General features: G+C 32.9%; 1 protein-coding gene across 5 annotated transcripts in view; it reads right to left on the bottom strand.

Annotated features, from left to right (window-relative positions):
• Positions 1-15964, bottom strand: part of LOC106713714 (tyrosine-protein phosphatase Lar) — a 294107-nt gene extending 278143 nt beyond the window's left edge. For all 5 annotated transcript variants that reach the window (XM_045680203.1, XM_045680206.1, XM_045680204.1 and 2 more), the window contains exon 1: positions 15773-15964. The gene's annotated coding sequence lies outside the window, so the exon portion shown is untranslated. The remainder of the gene's footprint in view (positions 1-15772) is intronic.
• Between the last annotated feature and the right edge of the window lie 3131 nt (positions 15965-19095).

Below are 19095 nucleotides of genomic sequence, written 5' to 3'. Positions count from 1 at the left end.
GAGAGTTTACACTGTCAAAACAATTGTTTATAAACATAGTGTCATCCCTTTCATTCTCTTTTTTAAAATAGAAACCGCAATATCTGCTCCTAAAAAGGTTTGGATGAAAAAAAAAAGTTAATTATGTGAAAAAGTGATGTGTACTATCCCTTATAATGGACAAAGTAATATTAAACGGCCCGCGTTGGTTCAGCGCCTGATGCGCTCGGCGAGTGTGCACCCGCCTTTGTTTACAGCCTGTGTCATAGGATTGCGGTCTGCTCTATTTTGGTTATATTTTAAAACATTCTTTATGTGGACAAAATATATTATACAGTATCATACCGTTCTAGTCTTGAAATTTCACTTTTGAGTTTTTCAAAGTTCTTAAGCCTTTTAAACGAGGGAAACAGTTTTTCTTTCAGTAGATTGTTTTTGATTTTTTCTGAGACTCACTAAACTCAAAACTCAAATATAGACTACATATGAAGCAAGTTGCATTTAATGCCACAACCTTGACCATATCGTCGACACGACTTGTGGTATACACCTACACTACATTGCGTTGTCCTATCGAACATCCAGTTTACTAGTTATGCGCCTTTCTCGGTGCCACTTTAAAGTAGTTTTAGATTGTTTTTCTTTGAGACTTTAAATTAAAACATTCACCAACCAGAACACAAATACTTTCCACTGACAAACATCTAACTTATTTGTACCTTCGATCAAAATTATGCATACAACTTTTCCCATAGAAGGCGTGAAATTGCATACCTTGTTACGTTTGGGAAAAATTTAAAAACGCTATTTTTCTATTTTTAACAAAAATTCTCCGTCGTATTTTCAACTTTCTCGAACAAAAGTCGTACAATCACTTTCGTTCGAATCGGGAACCTTTGCGAGCATTACGTGACGAAGTGCCTGTGATCCCTGCTACTTATCCTATTACACCTTTGTGACACTTTATCCTTAGGATGTATTAATTCACAGATCAAACCATTTATTCGCGTCTAGAACAAGACATTAAAAAGGCAAAAAGAACAGGAACAAAACGTATAAGATAACATTTTTAAAATTTACAACTGATTTACGTAACTAACATCTGTAGAATAGTAATTGATGATTTAAATTTTGATTTAACATACAAGTTTTATAACATAATAGTCCTTAATAATCTGCATTTAATATACATAACTATAATAGAAAATTAAATACATGTAGTGAGATAAACGTCAAGTTAAAGCTTTAAAACTAAAATCCGTAAACATTGTAAGCCAACTAATGAAGCTTCTTTGAACATGCGATAAAAGGTAAACGACCTTATAATCTATAGGATAAGCGGATGCATGCATTTTATACGATGTCTCACTCTGAGTTAGGTCCAAGTGCCATTACAAAGCTATAAAATTATCACCACAAATGAACCGTAACGATAAGATCCGCAAATACTAATTTTATGACTACAAACATGTTAATTTATTGACGATCCCTTTAAACATTCAGTTACATATTAATGAGATAACATTTTTTATAATACTTTATTTGTATAAAATAAAAATAGCCTGTGATGACATCTTGAAAGGATGAATGAAGAGTAGAAGAAAAAATATACCGACATTGGCACTGTACGAGCAATAAGTTATATTTCCAATTTTACTGAACGCAAATAGATAATCCGACAAATGATTTTACCGTATATCTGCGCGTGACATATTATCGCGTGGAAGCGGCGGGGCAGAAACAGAAGCTCAACATCGCCTCTTATATTCGCTCGAATGCATAATCAACAATGTAAAAGGCAGTATATTGTATAGATATAGATTTAGAAGGAAGCATAAAATACTGTAATTTTACTGAGAGAAGGAGTATGCGTTTCAATAAAATAAATAAGCAATTCTAGTATCATAAGATAATGTCCGAGTTGAAATAAACAAAACCGTTTCAGATGTCTTGACAATTCCGTGTGGCTCAGAGGAGCTTTATTCTCGCATCTATCACTGCATTCCCGGGAATTTGCCCGAGGGGCCTGGCTTTCCCGATGTAAACATCCAGGGCACGTGATAAATATGTATGGCTGTCGCAGATTATGCCGGGAACACGGCTGCCTCCGCCCGGATGTAAGGAGACATTGTTATTAGGAAATCTTTGACTCCGTATTGTTAAATGGGAACCGTCGTTACCATTGTCTACGTGTTGTATGTTACAAAATGCCTTCTATACCTCTGTTTATAAAGGCGTTTTTAATTTGGCTCTTGTACAAAATCGAAATGAGGTTGAAGTATGTTTGGTGCACGCAGACTTCCTCAATGAGTAACAAAATGTTTTTATTCATGACAGACAAATTTAATGTTAGTGTCTTAAACCATTTATAGTTACAACGAAATACAATTTAAAATAGTCGGATTCTCCTGTCTGCCTAACGCTCAGATAATAAGAAAAGTTATAAATTGAAATACTACAAGTTAAACCTTTAATAATACCGTTGGCGGCGAATTAAGTCAATAAAGCTGCTATTTAAATCTGACTCTGACTCTGCTCCCTAGCCTTTCATTATAATATGTAACTGTCATGTCTATGATTAATAATAAGAAAACACAAAGAATGCACCTTTGATAATTTCTTAAGCACTAAACAGCTGTGTTTGTATAAAATAGTAGACCAAGAATTTCCAATTTAAAAATATTACAAAATCCAACTTTAAGGAGAGTAAATAAATGTATAATAAACAATTCATCTAATTCGAGACACGTAACACAGTTGAGAAATAAAAAAAGCAGCAATATCATAAATATATTGAATAAGAAGTTATTTTTAATGTAGGGGAAAATTTCCCAGTTGCAAAGTTTGTAAATATCTGAATACGTATGCACACAAGGGCTTTATAAATAAAGTCACGAGCAAAACAGAATTTAAAAGTATTTATACCAAATTACTATTATTCAATGTATTAAAAAAGTATTTTTTTAGTATAAGGTAAAAATGGTATAAAATAAAAACAAAGCGATAAAAATAATCAAAATTATCAGTCTTCAAATGACAGAAAGCGTTGCTAAAATGGTGATTTGAGTGTAAGTTTATTACAAAATTTATGGCATTTAGTTCATTACAACTAATTGTAAAAGTAAAATACAAAATCCAGTGAATGCTTAGTCAACTTTGTTCAACTTGAACTAGGTACAATCGCGAACCTTCCCGGTGTTCCACCTCTAGGGCTATAGTCGTTTAAACGTTTCGTACGCATTGAGACTACGACGCGGAAACAATAACCAATAGGGTGCAGCCTTTAACTCTAATGTTCGAACACGGTCTGTGAATGGTCAGCGTTGTAACAATAGACTCAATAAAAATATTATTTTCTTTGTTGTCGTTCGAAACGAAAGCAGCGTTACTTCGGACTCCATTAATTCATTTTAAAATTATTCTGTTTTAAAATAAACAACGTAAATCATCGGAAGTTTTAATTTTTTTTCTACCAATATTTACTTAGTCATATGATAATTATAAATTAAAAAAATTAAAGTATGTTTTAGAATTATAAATAACAATAAATATTTATAATTTTAGCAACATAATATTGTATAATTTACCTTGTGTTATCTTTCTTGGAAACATAATTATGATTTAAAATTTAACCTGATTTAATAAATTTATTTGAGTTCAATTAAATTATATTATTTTTAGTGACATAACATGTGTCATGTCGAATGAAACGACGAGCTTAAAACATTAAATAGACGCTATAAAATAAACTTGAATATGTTTGATTTTGTTAAGGAATGATAGTATTCGAGTATATAATAAAAAATCATACTTAGAGACTCTTTTCTGTGTGGTTGTGGTATTTCACTGATCGAGCCGTCTCACTTGTTGATGTTGTCACGCTAACAATTAATACCAAAATCATAATAAGCGCTCTCGCAGCAGCTTTATAATTTAAATTTATAATTTCACGACTTGATAATCGCCCATGATTAGCGCATGCCTATCAAAAGGTGATACATATTTTCAAAATGTCTTAAGTCATTAATAAAATATGTTTAATGATTACTTTAACCAAGATATGTATACCATACTATAACATTGAAAAATATATGATATGATATAAGAGAATCTTTTTTGATTCTCCGTTCCGCGTAGAAAGTCCCATTTACTTTGTTCTAACATTGCACTTATGTTGCAATTTAGATATCACGACAGTTACCCTTTATCTTAAAACCCGCCTATCGTGTCTGATCAGCCGAATCCGCTGAATGATAATAAAATCTTTTACAAAGAAACATTTCTCCTTGGTAGCAGATGCAACAAATTATGTTTTATACGGCTGTGTGATCATTAGAATACGGATCGGATTATGATGTTTTTGTTACGGGATAGACTACAAAAAATATTATAGGTGTTCGAAGAAAAATATTTTGCTATTTGCAGTTTATGACAGTCTAAATTACTATTTAGAAAAATATTTGCAAAATTTTCGAAGAATGACGCAGCAATAACAAAAGATTACTATCTTGTTATTGCTGCGGCATGCTTGTATCATTGTTTACTGTAGAAGCATTTACTACTTGCACCTGTTGAGGCGGCTTTTTACCAAGTGCAACCGATTCAAGGAATAAAATAAAATAGACGTGCCGGGTTGCCAATGTATGAATATTGCATGCCAAGTAAACATTGAATAGTTAATATAAATATATTTCAGTATTAAAAAAATCATTATAGTGAGATTTTACTGTAACTATAAATGCAAGCGTTTATAAATTTTCAGTGAGTAAACTATGGTATTGACTCCTGGTTAAGTAAAAAATATAATTATTTTTCAAATCATTTATTTCTACTTTAATATTAACATTTTAAAGAGGAAAGAAAGGTTGTTTTTGAAGAATGATACATAAAATGTGAGTAACATTGATTCAGCGTCTTCAGCACATTATAAAAATCTTTGATAATGTGCAAACTATAGCCATAATAGGTGTTTCATACATGTGCTGCGAAAACTGGAAATATAAAAAAGATAAACAATATTTAAGAACATGTCAATATCTGTAAAAAGTATAAACTGTAGTTGTTTGTCAACTTGTTATGATTCTGAATAAAATTAAAAGTATACAAGAAGTTGTAAGAGATTTTTATTTTTTGTGCGGTTGTTTTGTCCTAACTGCTATCGTAAAACAATAAACAATTTTAAAATGAAGCACCCGTAATGCCGCTCAGGTGCGCTAAGCCTAAACAATAAGAATAATAATTGTAATTACCATCTGTCCGGGGGATTTTAGAATTCACAAAAAATGTTCCAACTAGTTTAGTTGTAAAAAAATGAACACTTACGCTAAGAGATGTGCGCGCAAATTACAATATTAATATTGATATCCTGTGATTCGCATCATCGCGTTTATACTTTAATTTATTAAATACATATTTTTAAGTATAAAAATAAAACAAAAATAATTAATTCTTTAATCTCACTAATTCATTCATTCAATTAAAAAAGTTTTGGGATGGATGGATGGATATTTACAAAAGATATCTTAAAGAAACTCGATTAAATTCCGCCTAGATGTAGAATTTAATAACAACCTTTTTTTCTCAATTCCCTGCGGACAAAATTTCGGACCAAAGTTAAAGATGAACTTAAGCTAAAGATCGAGCAAAGAGTCAAAGTATAAAAGGTTGACATATGATTAAGCTTAACTGTTACTACATACTAAGTTTGTTAGTAATGGTAATGGTAAGGCCTTTAAGGTTTTCTTTATTTAGATTTAAATAAAAAGCTTATTCGTATTTCATTCATTTTATTATATAATAAATATGGTTAATAATTATAAAGTGTATTGGGTTGACATCGTTTTTACACAATGTTTACGTTCTTAACATTAACATTGAAATAAATTATAACATGAATCTATATAAATAAAATTGAAATAAAAATATTTTATACTAATATACGAGTACATTTTATATAAATATTAGAAACATACGACTCCTATGTTATACGTATGTTTCTAATATTTAGTCGGTCCACCATTCGCAGCTATGACGGCATCGCACCTATCTCGCATAGAGAGGACTATGTTTTGACATAAGTCTGATCCTCTAAATGATTCCCAAATTTTTTCACAGTGGGCTACTAGCTCTTCTTTGCAGCGCTCATTTCTACTGTCCCACTTTTGGACCATGAGCGCCCACAAATTTTCAATAGGGTTGAGATCCGGCGACTTTGATGGCCACGAAATCGTTTGAACTTCGCTATGAGACTCAAACCAGTCCCTGACCACGCGCGCACGATGTATCGGACAATTATCTTGTATGAAGTTAATTGCAGGAAAATCTTCGACGGGATACACCGTGCGCACTGTTGGTAACATTACGTCTTGTAAAATCTCTCGGTATACGTGGCCATTTGATCGCCCGGGTATAAAAACTAGCTCCCCGGGTCCCGCGGAACTCATCCAACCCCACATATTTACTGTTATTCTGCCCGACTGGGTATTTGAAATTACATTTTGAGGAGCATACCTTGTATTATTTGCTCGCCATAAATTCTGACGTCCACATTGATTGGACTTAAAACATTTTTCGTCAGAAAATATGGCGTTTGAAAAATCGAAATCTCTAAACTCTCTAGCGAAACGTAGTCTTGCGGTGCGATGCTCTTCTGTTAATGCAATTTTTTTAGCTGGTGTCCTATTATGGACACCGTTTCTGTGTAGATGATTGCGAATGGTTTTTACCGAGCACTCAAATTTTTGAGCAAAAACTTTTGTAGCAGTGAAGGGCTGCTCGGAGTAGTGTTGCAACATCTGATTTATTTGGGGCTGCTGCACAACACGCAACGGCATGATTCGTACTCGATCTAACAGCGAGCCTTCGTTCTCGTAGCGCTCCACCCACCGGCGTACTGTAGCTCTCTGTAAAATAACTTTTATATTAAACGAAAGACAGAAAAATTAAAATTAAAACATATGTAGCGTAATATATCTGTAATTCTAATTGTTGCATCTGATTTTTAGTTTAGATAATATGTTTATAAATTGATTTAATAAGTTAACTAAATTAACAGATATTTGTATATTTAGCCATTATAAGACAATAGAGAAAGGTCTTGTTATTAAGTCTAGGCTAAAAAATAGTTTTAGATAAGAAGTGTTTAAGTATATAAAAAAGTCAATGTGGTTTGTGATATTTTTTTCTTTTAAGATGTTTTAATTTACCTTGCGTTGCCGGTTATAATTTACCTTGGGTTAAGCTAAACCTAAGGTTATAAATATATTTGTATACACATATAAATTTGAAATATTTACGCTGTGTAATCTTTACATTACGAACTTACGGAATTGCTGATATTATGGCTTTTAATTAAAAATCGATATTATCAATCTATTATTACATTATTTCCAAAAACATATAGTATATAGTCTAAAATGGCATATTCAAAAACATGTAGTTTTTAGTTTTTGAACTACAACTTGTAACAATCAGAGAACACTAAGTGGCAAGCAGATATAAACGTGTTCAAAGTAATAACGCTAATCAAAAAAAAAAAAACCTATAATGAATCAAAGTAATAAATACAGTTCTTATTTATTCAAAAGTTTTGAGTTACATATTTATAACTAATCAATTACGTTTCATTGTCTATAAAAACATATTACTTACTGCAACATTAAGTTCATCCGCTATTTGAGAGATGTTGAAACCTTCCCGATGCAAAACGATGATTTGTTCTCTTTCTTCAGCAAGAAGATTACGCGGCATTATGTTAAATGATTACAAATAAAGTCCAGGGTTCTAGCACAGGTAAACGTAAGGCGATCTATCAGTCCGGAAAACAAGCAGAGGTCACTAATAGGCACAAATCACAAAAGTCCAAAAAACAAGCAGAGGTCGTAAAACTTAAAACGCATAACAAAGACAGCGGCAGTAACAACACGCAGGGATGCAGAGCAGTACGCAACTGATTGTTTTTACTATTATCCAGTCGCTTGCGCAACTCATTGCTAACTCATTGGCTATCCGTAAAAAGGGGGCGGAGTTTGTTTCGTTGCACGGTGCAAGGCATATTTTCGTTAAGTGGAACACCGGGAATTTCCGCCATTGTACATTAAATCTTACTATGTTTGTTAGAAGGTATCCCCAGAACGGTTGCATGGATCTCGCTGAAATAAGTTTAAATTAGGTTTTTTTTTAAAGTCGTAGGCGCCGGCTAGTTTAAATGGAAGAAGTAAAATATAGTCATATTAGCGTATGAAATAAAAATTATTCCTTTAATCAGTTTAACTTTTAAGTCAGGTAATATCTTTTTACATCAACTTAAGGCATATTCGTTTTTTTTTCTTTTTTTCCACTATTTTTTTTTAACACCACATGTATGTGTTTTATACCGATGTAAGATATACTCTATGACACTCCGGGGAAGAATACTCATCAGATGGCATGTCACTAATAAAAAACCGACCAATCGTTTAAGCTCTAATTCGTCAGAAATTAAATTAAATACATAAAACAGTAAAAAAAACTTACAAACACGTAAAAATCATTATCCACTTGTCAGTCGGGTAATAAAAAATATAAGTTCCCACAAACTAGCTTCTGCAGTGAATCAGGAAAAAGAGGGACAACGATCCGTAGGCAAATATGAAAATGATTGCATGCAAATCTCTAGCTTTCGAGATTTTTCTGGCATGTTACGAAAAATGGCTATTCTGTTTCATAAAATCTAAATTTAATTATTTAACAAGTTTTATTTAATTATATAAACATTAACCTATAGCAGTAGTTTAAATTCACAGCGGTCAAAGAGCGTCGAGAATCCTCGATTTTCGGCCATTCGCTAATCGATAATGTTAGCAGGTAACTGAATGAGCATGTGACCTCTTCATTTCCTGCTCTGGTGGTCGGGTCGTGAAAAATTTGAAAAAAGAATGTTCTATCTATACTTATGTTTAAGGTGATATTTTTGGTATTGGATTCCAATACTAGTACTTTTGACCACTGATCTGAAATATTATAATTCTAACAGATATTAAACTTAGAAATAGTATCCTATTACATATTATCTTAGTATATTCCATGGCAGTGTGAGTAACGCTTAACATATTTAATAGAAATAATAACTAATAAAAAAAATAACGTAATGAATAAATAATAATAATAACTTAATAAAATGGACGTTTAATTTTTAGACACAAAGTTAAGTATTTATAAAAATCCCTCGTAGAAAATACGTTGAATTAAAAACTGTCCACTGTACAGATATATTCAACATTAATCAACTAACTGGCACCAACTGAGTAATAAAAAGGTTTAAACATTAAACTGATTTATTTAGGATATAAAAAACTTTATACTATATGATTCTAAAATTAGTTATTAGAGTATATAGGGCAAGGCATATTTGAAGCCACACATGGCAGTTAACAGATGTGTGAATATTTCTCTCACAATATGAATTGTGATCTGATGATAAAATGAACGCCATAAATTGTATTTCAATTTATATTACTCATTTATTATAAAATATTTAGGGGAATTCCGACAAAATGATTGTTTAAAAATAATCCACTTGATAGATTATTGAACCAAACATTGCCGAAACACTTGTGTAAAACATTTTCTTTTTTTTTAAAAGTGAATTATAGTGATGAGTGTCGTCAGTAATGGCCCACTGTTATATTCTGAGTTTAACTGCGACCTGATCTAATACATTTATGAACAGCGCCTCATTTATGAAATCCTTTACACTAGAACAGCGTGACAAAGTGGAATGTTAATTGAAATCTATAAAATCCTCAATAATTAGTACGTGTGTCCAGTCAAAATGTAATGAACGCCTACGTGGGTCATCATTTAAAACTTTGGGAACCCTCAGCCACACATTGTATAATTTCTTGCCTAACAAAGTAGTCACGGCTTGGAACGAACTCCTGAGGAATGTAGTGAAAGCTCCATCGATAAACTCTTTTAAAAATAGACTAGATATCCCCAAGCTCATCACAGCTATGAGCCCACCATAAATGCGAATTTTTAAATGGATGGTTGCATGTTTGAAGATATCTCCGGAACATAGGAATTGGAAGAACACATAGGCTACTTGATTTTTTTGAAGCCGCGCGGACGGAATCGCGGGCGACAGCTAGTAAAATAATAATTTTAATAAATGAAATATAAATTTATCTTATCTATTTTGCAATAAAAATGGTTATGTTTTACTTAACGTAAATAAACAGGTACTTATAAGAGGAATCGCGCGATAACCCGAGCGACCTGACCCAGCTCAGAAAGGCGACTCTAGCTCTCTCCTATATTATGTTTTTGTCGGCCTTCGAGCACTAACTAGCCGCTCGCTTACTTCCCTTTACGGTAAATCTATTCTTAGACTTAAAAAGACATTATCAAGGCAAAAAAAGGCTTGGTAAATAAGGTATAGAACATCCTATAACACACAAAGATATACAAGAAACACACATAAAATTGAAAGTAATAAATTATTCTACTACGGTAATGTAATAAAATTAATGTAGATACTTTAGAACCAAACCGATACTAATTGTACAAAGAAATGTAATGGTAAGATTTACTAATATCGGTACAGTACTTTTCGGATATCTTGGCGGCTCTTCGCGCTAGTCGATGCGCAGAACACAATTTAGGTGTAGCGGGGCGTAGCGGTATGCGGGGAAAGGGCACTGCGTAAAGCGCTGATGACGTTAGGCCGCCAAGATATTCCAAAAGAACTGTACATTCGTTACATCCAGTAACTTTTCATGTCATATTTGAGAATTGTATTTTTTTTTTAACAGTACCTACTAAAATAACATCTTATGTTATCAAATCTTCGTAGAGATAGCATTTGTTATCGGTCATACAATGAACTTACTACATAATCTGACGAGGGTTTAGTTTATCGTTAGGCCATAAGATGTGAGTGGCTCTAAAAAAATCAGCCATTTTGTTATTCCTATAAATGTTTTGCCATGATAAGTATTTTTACTACACACGCGCCATGTATGGAAATAGTAAATACTATACATGTTAGTCTTGTAACACACTAAAAGAGGTTTAATAATTGATCGCGGCCTCAGGTAGTGTAATTTCGTCGAGTTAACCCAACAGTGTCGGAATCAAATCACCCATTAGACCGCCAACACGACCCATTGTCGTGATCAAACAATGAAGGCAAGGACAATTACGGACATTGAGGGGATTTTTTAATTTAAATCCTTAATCCAACGTTTCACAGAAAAAAGACTAATTTAATCTTGAGTTTATTCTTAATCTAATATATAAAATTCTCGTGTCACAGTTTTCGTCACCGTACTCCTCCGAAACGGCTTGACCGATTCTCATGAAATTTTGTGAGCATATTCAGTAGGTCTGAGAATCGGCCAACATCTATTTTTCATTTTTTTTTAACTGCGCGCGGACGGAGTCGCGGGCGACAGCTAGTGAAATATATTATTCACTATTATCCACTTACTCAGCAAAAACTTCATACGTGTGTACTAAAATTCTGTCTGCCGCGCATCAGACCATAACTCCATAAAAGACATTTGGCGTTATGTATTCCCTTGTTATTTTTATGATCACGGCTCGATGGCTAACATAGCAATTTAAAAAAGTTACTATAAACTTACGAGATTGAGTGTAACTTAAGAGTATAATGAAAAGACAAGGTTAAACAATATTTGAGTGCCCCTAAGATAGATGTATGACAATATGTGACAATCGTTTCAACAGTGGAAACTCACACTTAAAGTTATGTTACGACATGAAAGTAATTTTAAGAGCCCGCGCAGACTAAACATTATTATCGCCCGATATTTTGATCGGACTGAACTGCGCACACTGGCAAGACTAAATAGTCGAGTTGGTTGTGGATGCTCACACTAGAGAAACAATCGGCCGACCGTTTTGAAATAATTTTTGTTTGCTTTCCGATTTTTGAAGAGAGCGGTCGCCTAAGTTATAAGTAATGAAGTTTATTATTAAAATACTAGCTGTCGCCCGCGTCTCCCTCCGGCCGCTGTTAAAAAAAACTTAATAGGGGTATGAAAAAAAGATAGTAGCCGATTCTCAGACCTACTGAATACGCATATAAAATTTGGTAAAAATCGGTAAAGCCATTTCGGAAGAGTACGGTAACTAACATTGTGACATTATATATAAGATTTCCGTTGTTGATAAAGTCGCGTCAATATTGACAATTATGTGATTTATGTTTTATAAATGATATTAATAAAATTAATGTAATCTCTATATTAGCAGCTGATGTTGATTTACCAATAAAACCAATAAATATGTTTTATAAAGTTGTTTAAGGTCACTCATATCAACGTTTTCCGCACATAGTCAGTGACTGATACCCTACACATTGATGTAAGAATCTAATAGTATACTAAATAACTACGGACGATTCAAAAAGAACCGAAGATTGATTTTAAATTTCATAAGATAACGATATTTATAGCTTTATTCACTTTATAATTATTACAATTTTAATAACACGCACGTATACCGTACCAAGGCACGCAGCATTAGAATTAAATCGTCCAGTCAACCGACTAAGTCTGACTGATCAAGTAGTCGGCAGACGCGATTTTTTTAGTTTGAAGACAATCGTGCCATTCAACTTTTTAGTCGGCCAAATCGGTGTAATGTGCGCACCTCCATACAAGCTCATATTGATAAAGAGCACGATCAAACTATCGGGCAACAAAAAGTCTCTAGTCTGCACGGGCTTTTATACAATTATAGGATCACTAGCTGTCGTTCGTGACTCCGTACGCGCGGAAATAACCTATGTATTCTTCCAAACTTCTATGCCAAATTCAGCGAGATCCACACAGCCGTTCTGGTGATACCTTCTAATATCCATTCATCTATCCAAAGCTTCGCATTTATAATATTAGTAAGATTAAGTATACATATAAAATGTATCTGGTTCATCATAAAGTTGTTGCTATTTGTATATTTCGAAGCAAAATTTCCGATTTTCGCTCCACACCGATTCGAATTTAAATTGGAAGAGAAAATCACTCACAGAAATGGCATTAAACTTCGTGTTGCAAAACTTCTTATTCAGGATTAACTTTTTTCAGAGAGCAACTTTGGAGCGAGCTTTAAAAAGGTTTCGAGTTAGTTAGTACTAAAATAGGTTGAAAGCTTAATTGTGTGTCATTAACCAATAGTTGAAACATACCTACTAAACACGTTTCAAATGTTTTTTTTTATTTGATTGCCCACAAACGACAACGGCGGAGAACCGCATACTGTGGAAGGCATTGAGGACGGCATATGTCCAGCAGTGGGCAGACAAAGGCTGAAGATGATGATAAAACACTTGCTCGCTCTTGGGCATGCACAAGAGAGGAACTGCAGATTTATTACCGGCGTTTAAGGAAAGTGTCACCAAGTCAGTCAGTCTTCCTTATCGTTCACGAAAATAAATATAATTTTTGTTTGCTAGACAAGCTAGTTTTTAACGCTGGCAGTCAGCATAAGAAATTAAAAAAAAATTGTTGCTACAGAAAAAAAATTACTCTTACCAATATGCAAAGTAAAGAATTAAATACAAACCAACAAAAAACCGCTGCATTTAGTACAACAAAAGTGCGCCAGACATTATTACTAAATAAGTTCATTGACCTCAGTCCAGAGCATATTTAATTATCTATAAGGAGTAGCACAAATATGAGATAAAGGGACAAGTTACTGATGTCATAAATAAGTGTACAGACATTGCCTAGATGAGTACATGGAGTTTACTACTTCCTAATTTCCCATAGTTTTGACCCATTCTACACTTTTCACAAATAGACGATCACACAAAGAATTTGTAATAGTCACTAAGGGAGATCCTTATTTAAGATTTTGTATTTTTTTACATTATAAGATGGCAAATGAGCAAGCTGCCTTTATTCACTGGAATACTTTTCATTTCCTTTAATAGACGGAGTATGTACAGAAAGAGGATAATTCCCCTTCCTATTTGTTCTCTCCTTCATCAAGTCCACAAATGTAGAAAATGTAATTATGGGCTTTTTATTATACAATTCCTATAAAGCAGTAAATTTTGTTTTTCTGAAGTATGTCCCTAACAGTATATTATTTAAATGTTTTTAAGAACATAATGTGACTCAAACCGAGTTTCACAGACTATGGTAAGCAAATGAAAGCTTCATAATTTGCAGATAATTGAGTTATAAAGCATTGTGTTCCAACACTGTAGTCAGATGCAACACAATGGATGTGTCTTGTGATAATATTTAATATACGAGAAACTTGGATTCTGGACACAGTGAAGGTGTAAAATAAAATTTAAATGTACTCTAAAATGCTTGTAAACAGCTTATGAGATCTTATACATAACCCTAATAAATAAATAATGTAAATTAACAGATTCAAACAACACAGAAATCAATCATGTTAAAAGAAAATCATTGTGAATTCAAACTATCACAAAATGAAAATTTGCAAGCAATTTCCTTACAATTCATCTAGTATCTATCTTACTTTTTACTCATATTATAAATGCAAATGTTTAGATGGATGGATGGATAAATGTTTATTCGAAGGTATCTCTAGAACAGCTTGATTGATCTTTATAATATTTAACATAGATGTAGAACATAGTCTGTAAGAACATGTAGGCTATTAATTAAGTTTTTTTTTTAATGACGTGTGGACAGAGTCCTGAGCATCAGCTAATCATTTCATAAATAAAAACATCTTTATCCACTTTTTTATGAACAACACAATTAATATCAATGGTTAATTCAAATGCTAAGAGCTGTATAAAAACAATAGCAACAAACAGCTGTATAAAGTACACATGTTCAAAAAAAAAAGTAAGTTAAAAGCATTATTTATCAAAAAGAAAAGCCATCATTCATAGATTTATAACATTTTTTTTTCTACAAATGGTCACCAGATGTAAGTGCCTATTAATTAAAAGCATGTCAAAAAAGCATAAATTACTTGTAAAAAATCTTGTTAAGGAATCTTAATAATTTCTGGGAACATTATTAACATACAATAAGGACTCCTAAATAGAAGAGATGAAGTCAGATGTCTGAACACATGCCCTTAATGTGGTATACACATATGTCTAAACATTGTTCCCAGGATGGTATCAATGTTATAGAAGAACTCACTTTGTTTATTTTTACAGTTAATTGTGATTGTTTATTTATTATCAATACAACTTGTGGGTAAAGAAGTTTAATATTTATAACAGCTGTCTTAGTTTAGATAACAGTTTTCTCAAAGTTTTGTTACAGTATTAATTCAAAGTCTGTTTAAATACTAATTATGCATACACTTGTAATCATAACTTTTATAACTGAACTTTTTGTCCTTTACATTTGTAAGTCACCATTACAATAACAACGATAAATTGTTTTGAATATCGTCGCATAACCATTCAGTTTCTGTATAACTAGGATCGTTTAATTATAACAAATTAATTAGGCCCATTCAACTTAACAAATATGATAAAACTTTAGTGAATTATGGTCAGGGAAATGTTGATTTCTTTTAAACATCCACATTTATTTATTATCGCCATCAAAACAATCGAAATAATTTTAGTTTATTGCAGAAAAATGTTATAAACTTATAAAAAGTAATCATCTGGTAATAGGTTATCGTAGATTTTATCTCGAGTAAAAACCTATGCAATTGTGTGTTTTATAAGAACATTGTTTGAGTATATAATGCAGCAAAGTTCTACAATATATTAAAAACATTATAAAGCATGTTTTAACTTCTATTCCCTTTTAAACACTAAAAAAATACCTGCCTTTATAAGTCCCGCGAAGATTCCAAATTTCTGGCAAGTCCAAAGGCATAAATCATTATCACAAAAAATCACACAATTCACAGGTTCCACTAACACATCATTATTTAGATATTTTATAAATCCACACCCGCGCAAACGTAAATCAGTTTCTTATTGACATAAACACAAACTGAGCGTCCGCCATATGCAGGCACGTTCGGTACATACATAATATCAAAGTTTTCATGTTTCTTGTTCGAAAGGCGACACAAAATCTGTCATCTCCACAGATGAAAAACGGTTTTTCTTTCAACTATTTCATCACTTGTGACAATGAAAAATCTCTAAAAATAGCACTTTTACTACTTAAATCATATTTCCATTCCTAATCAAGAGGATTATAATTTTTACTAACAATAAAAAGCACACAACTTAATCGCTTCGTCCTATGAATTAGTCTTCTGAACGTACTCCGACCTGCGCACTACTTCACTCGAATGCGAGATATTCTCGAACTTCACTCCGTTTCAAACCCTACGAGCTTTGATTTCGATTTACGGAAGAGTATAGATGCTTGAGTAAAGAGGACAGACAATAATGTATTTTTTAAGTCATCGGCCTCCATGCCCCCATGAAGCTACTGCATGAATTTGGTTCTTGCGACTAGACTGTGGCATTTTGTCGTAAGTTGAGCTTTCAAACGGAGTGGGGTACGATTTCCATAGTTCTCAATTATTTATAAAAAAAATGTTTGCGTCTTAGTTTTAATTTTTTAGTGGAACTATAAATAAATTTATGATACATTGACTTAAATATCAATATTACATCGGTTTAGTTCGCTATATTTTATAATAGTTAGCTTATTAGTTATTACTCTGTAAACTTCCGGAATTTTGCTTATCAGGTGACAAAATACGATGGATGGTAATGTCCTATCCATACCTCAAACTTAGTTTAAGCTAAGTTTAAACTTAAAAATTAGGTATGTAATTTTGATTAATAACTAAAAAAACATTATCTCCCACTGTCTTTCAAATTTATGATACAAGTCAAGTAAACAATAAACAATTTTTGCTATATAACCAAAACAAACAGCGTTGCAGACTCAAAAGTTAGGCCCCCAACACGCACACCGCTATAATGCATTCTACTTTCCCCTGCTGTCCGTATTGCCTATTGTGTTTATAGTATACCCTTGGGAAATACATCCAAATAGGTAACCACCTTACCGTCCAGACAACATTCAATATATTCCGTTTACATTTATAAATACTTTAAGTTAAATTTAAGTAATGCATACTTTTTTTTTTTTTTTGTAAAAGAAGGGGACAAACGAGTTTCGGTAACAATAAGTTGATGATCGACGTCCATGGACATCCTTAACACCAGAAGAACTGCAAATTAACAGTGATAAATCCCGCGTCAACAATATTTGTGACATAAACTTATCACGGTATGAAATCTATTTAGAACTACGAACATTTTTTCTTTTGAATTCCTTACGAATGGGACTCGGAACTAGGCCATGGTGTAAGCAATCAAAAACTTGTCTTTGCATTTCGAATTCATAGTTGCATACGTTTGAATGAATTAGACCACATGTGAAGGTTATTTTAAGTAATGCCTTACCTTATAAAGACTTTATTTCGTAGAAGATATTACATAAATTAATTGGGTGTTATCTTGGATGTGGTCTTTTATTTTATTGTAATAGAATTCAAATATTTTTTTTCATCAGTAGTAAAGATTGTTTTAAGTGTAAGTCCTTAAGGTTCTCAAAACATTTAGTGGAAATAGGAACATATACATTTTCTGAAACGTAAATGAACGAACAATTCATTGCACTCAGAAACTTTTATTACACGAAGTAAGTTACTTATACCTACTAGTATTAGGTTCAACGTCTCCATAAACGTAACTAAAAAAAGTATATACTGTTAGGAGAAAATCAACACTGTGCCGGTGTATCGGCGCAGCACTAGACATGTCAAATATCAACGCTTACGTCGCCTCACTACAGCTATCTGACACTTGGTTTTTGGTAACTTTAGCGCGCAATTCGCTCGAGATGATCTTGACTAATAATTCTCTAAAATTACTTACATATTTTTGTATTAACAGATAAACAAAACCTTTTAAAACAGTATGATATCATATGAAAACGATATATAAAAGTAAATGAGAGTAAAGTAAAGGTTGGAAATTCAATAAAGACAGCGTCGGCAGCGATCATGAAGCGACCCTTATTGAACGCATACAGTGCGCTATCCCGACGTCTCCCGGGGACACGCACTGCCTTATAATTGCATTTGAAGCCCCTCTCCCGCCGATATTGCCTCGCTCCTGTTCTCCAGTTGCCGCAAACTGCGATACGTAGTGGCTATTTCCGTTTCAATTTATAAATTAATATAAAATTAAGTCTTAGTAAGTAGATTTTTGGTGAAGGCGAAGCTGCAAAATTAATATTGGTATATTGATTGGATATTTTAATGAATACTGTGTACTCATTGTATTATAGTAACTTTTAAATGGCATATTCGCCAGCAACAACATCTGTTTCACGAATGGGCCGACTCGACAAATACCATCATCACATAGAAGATAGGCGTTAAGTGGAAGCAAGGCACGTCTGATGAGTGCGGTTCCGTAGGTCTAATTTTAGTCCCCTTTCTCTTCCCACCCTTTTCTTATAAAGAAAGGACGGGAAGAGGTAGTGGATTTGACAGAGGAGGACACATAGGAAATGGATATATTCTTTTTATGCGCGTTCTCCTCCGTCGAATAAAGATAGGCAACGCATCTACAATTGCGAATATCTATGGGTAGCAGTAGTTACACTATTTCGGCATTTTCAAGGGACCACTTGCTTGTTTGCCACCTTGTGATATAAAAAAAAAATACTATGATTATTTCCTTAGTTAATACAGAATACTTGTGCGTAGACTGTAAGAAAAACTCCTGATATTCTCTAATTTTTCGTTTTTAGAGGAATAACGAAAAAGTTTTTAAAATGTACGATATTGTGGGTAACTTCGTAGGCGCAATAATTTTGTAACAGAAATTAACAATTTTTAAAGTGAAGTTGTGGCGCAAATGGAGAGAATTTTCTCGATTCTGTGCCGAGGACTCTTATCACAATCTCACGCTCTATTTGTCCGTCTCTGAACTAAGCCTCAGTTAGCTGTGCGAGCACGAAGCGAACTCAAAAATATTCTTATGTAACAATATCTTACGTCGTATATTACGCTACGACTTTTATATAATAACTATTTTTTTTTCTTTATTATACGTATTGCGTTATTTCATTATTATTTCTGAATTATATAGAAAGTAATCTTTACTAT

Source organism: Papilio machaon, chromosome 12, assembly GCF_912999745.1.
Source record: "Papilio machaon chromosome 12, ilPapMach1.1, whole genome shotgun sequence".
Classification (NCBI taxonomy): Eukaryota; Metazoa; Arthropoda; class Insecta; order Lepidoptera; family Papilionidae; genus Papilio; species Papilio machaon.
The sequence above is the reverse complement of the archived record's forward strand: the minus strand, read 5'-3'. Positions and strand labels throughout refer to the sequence as shown.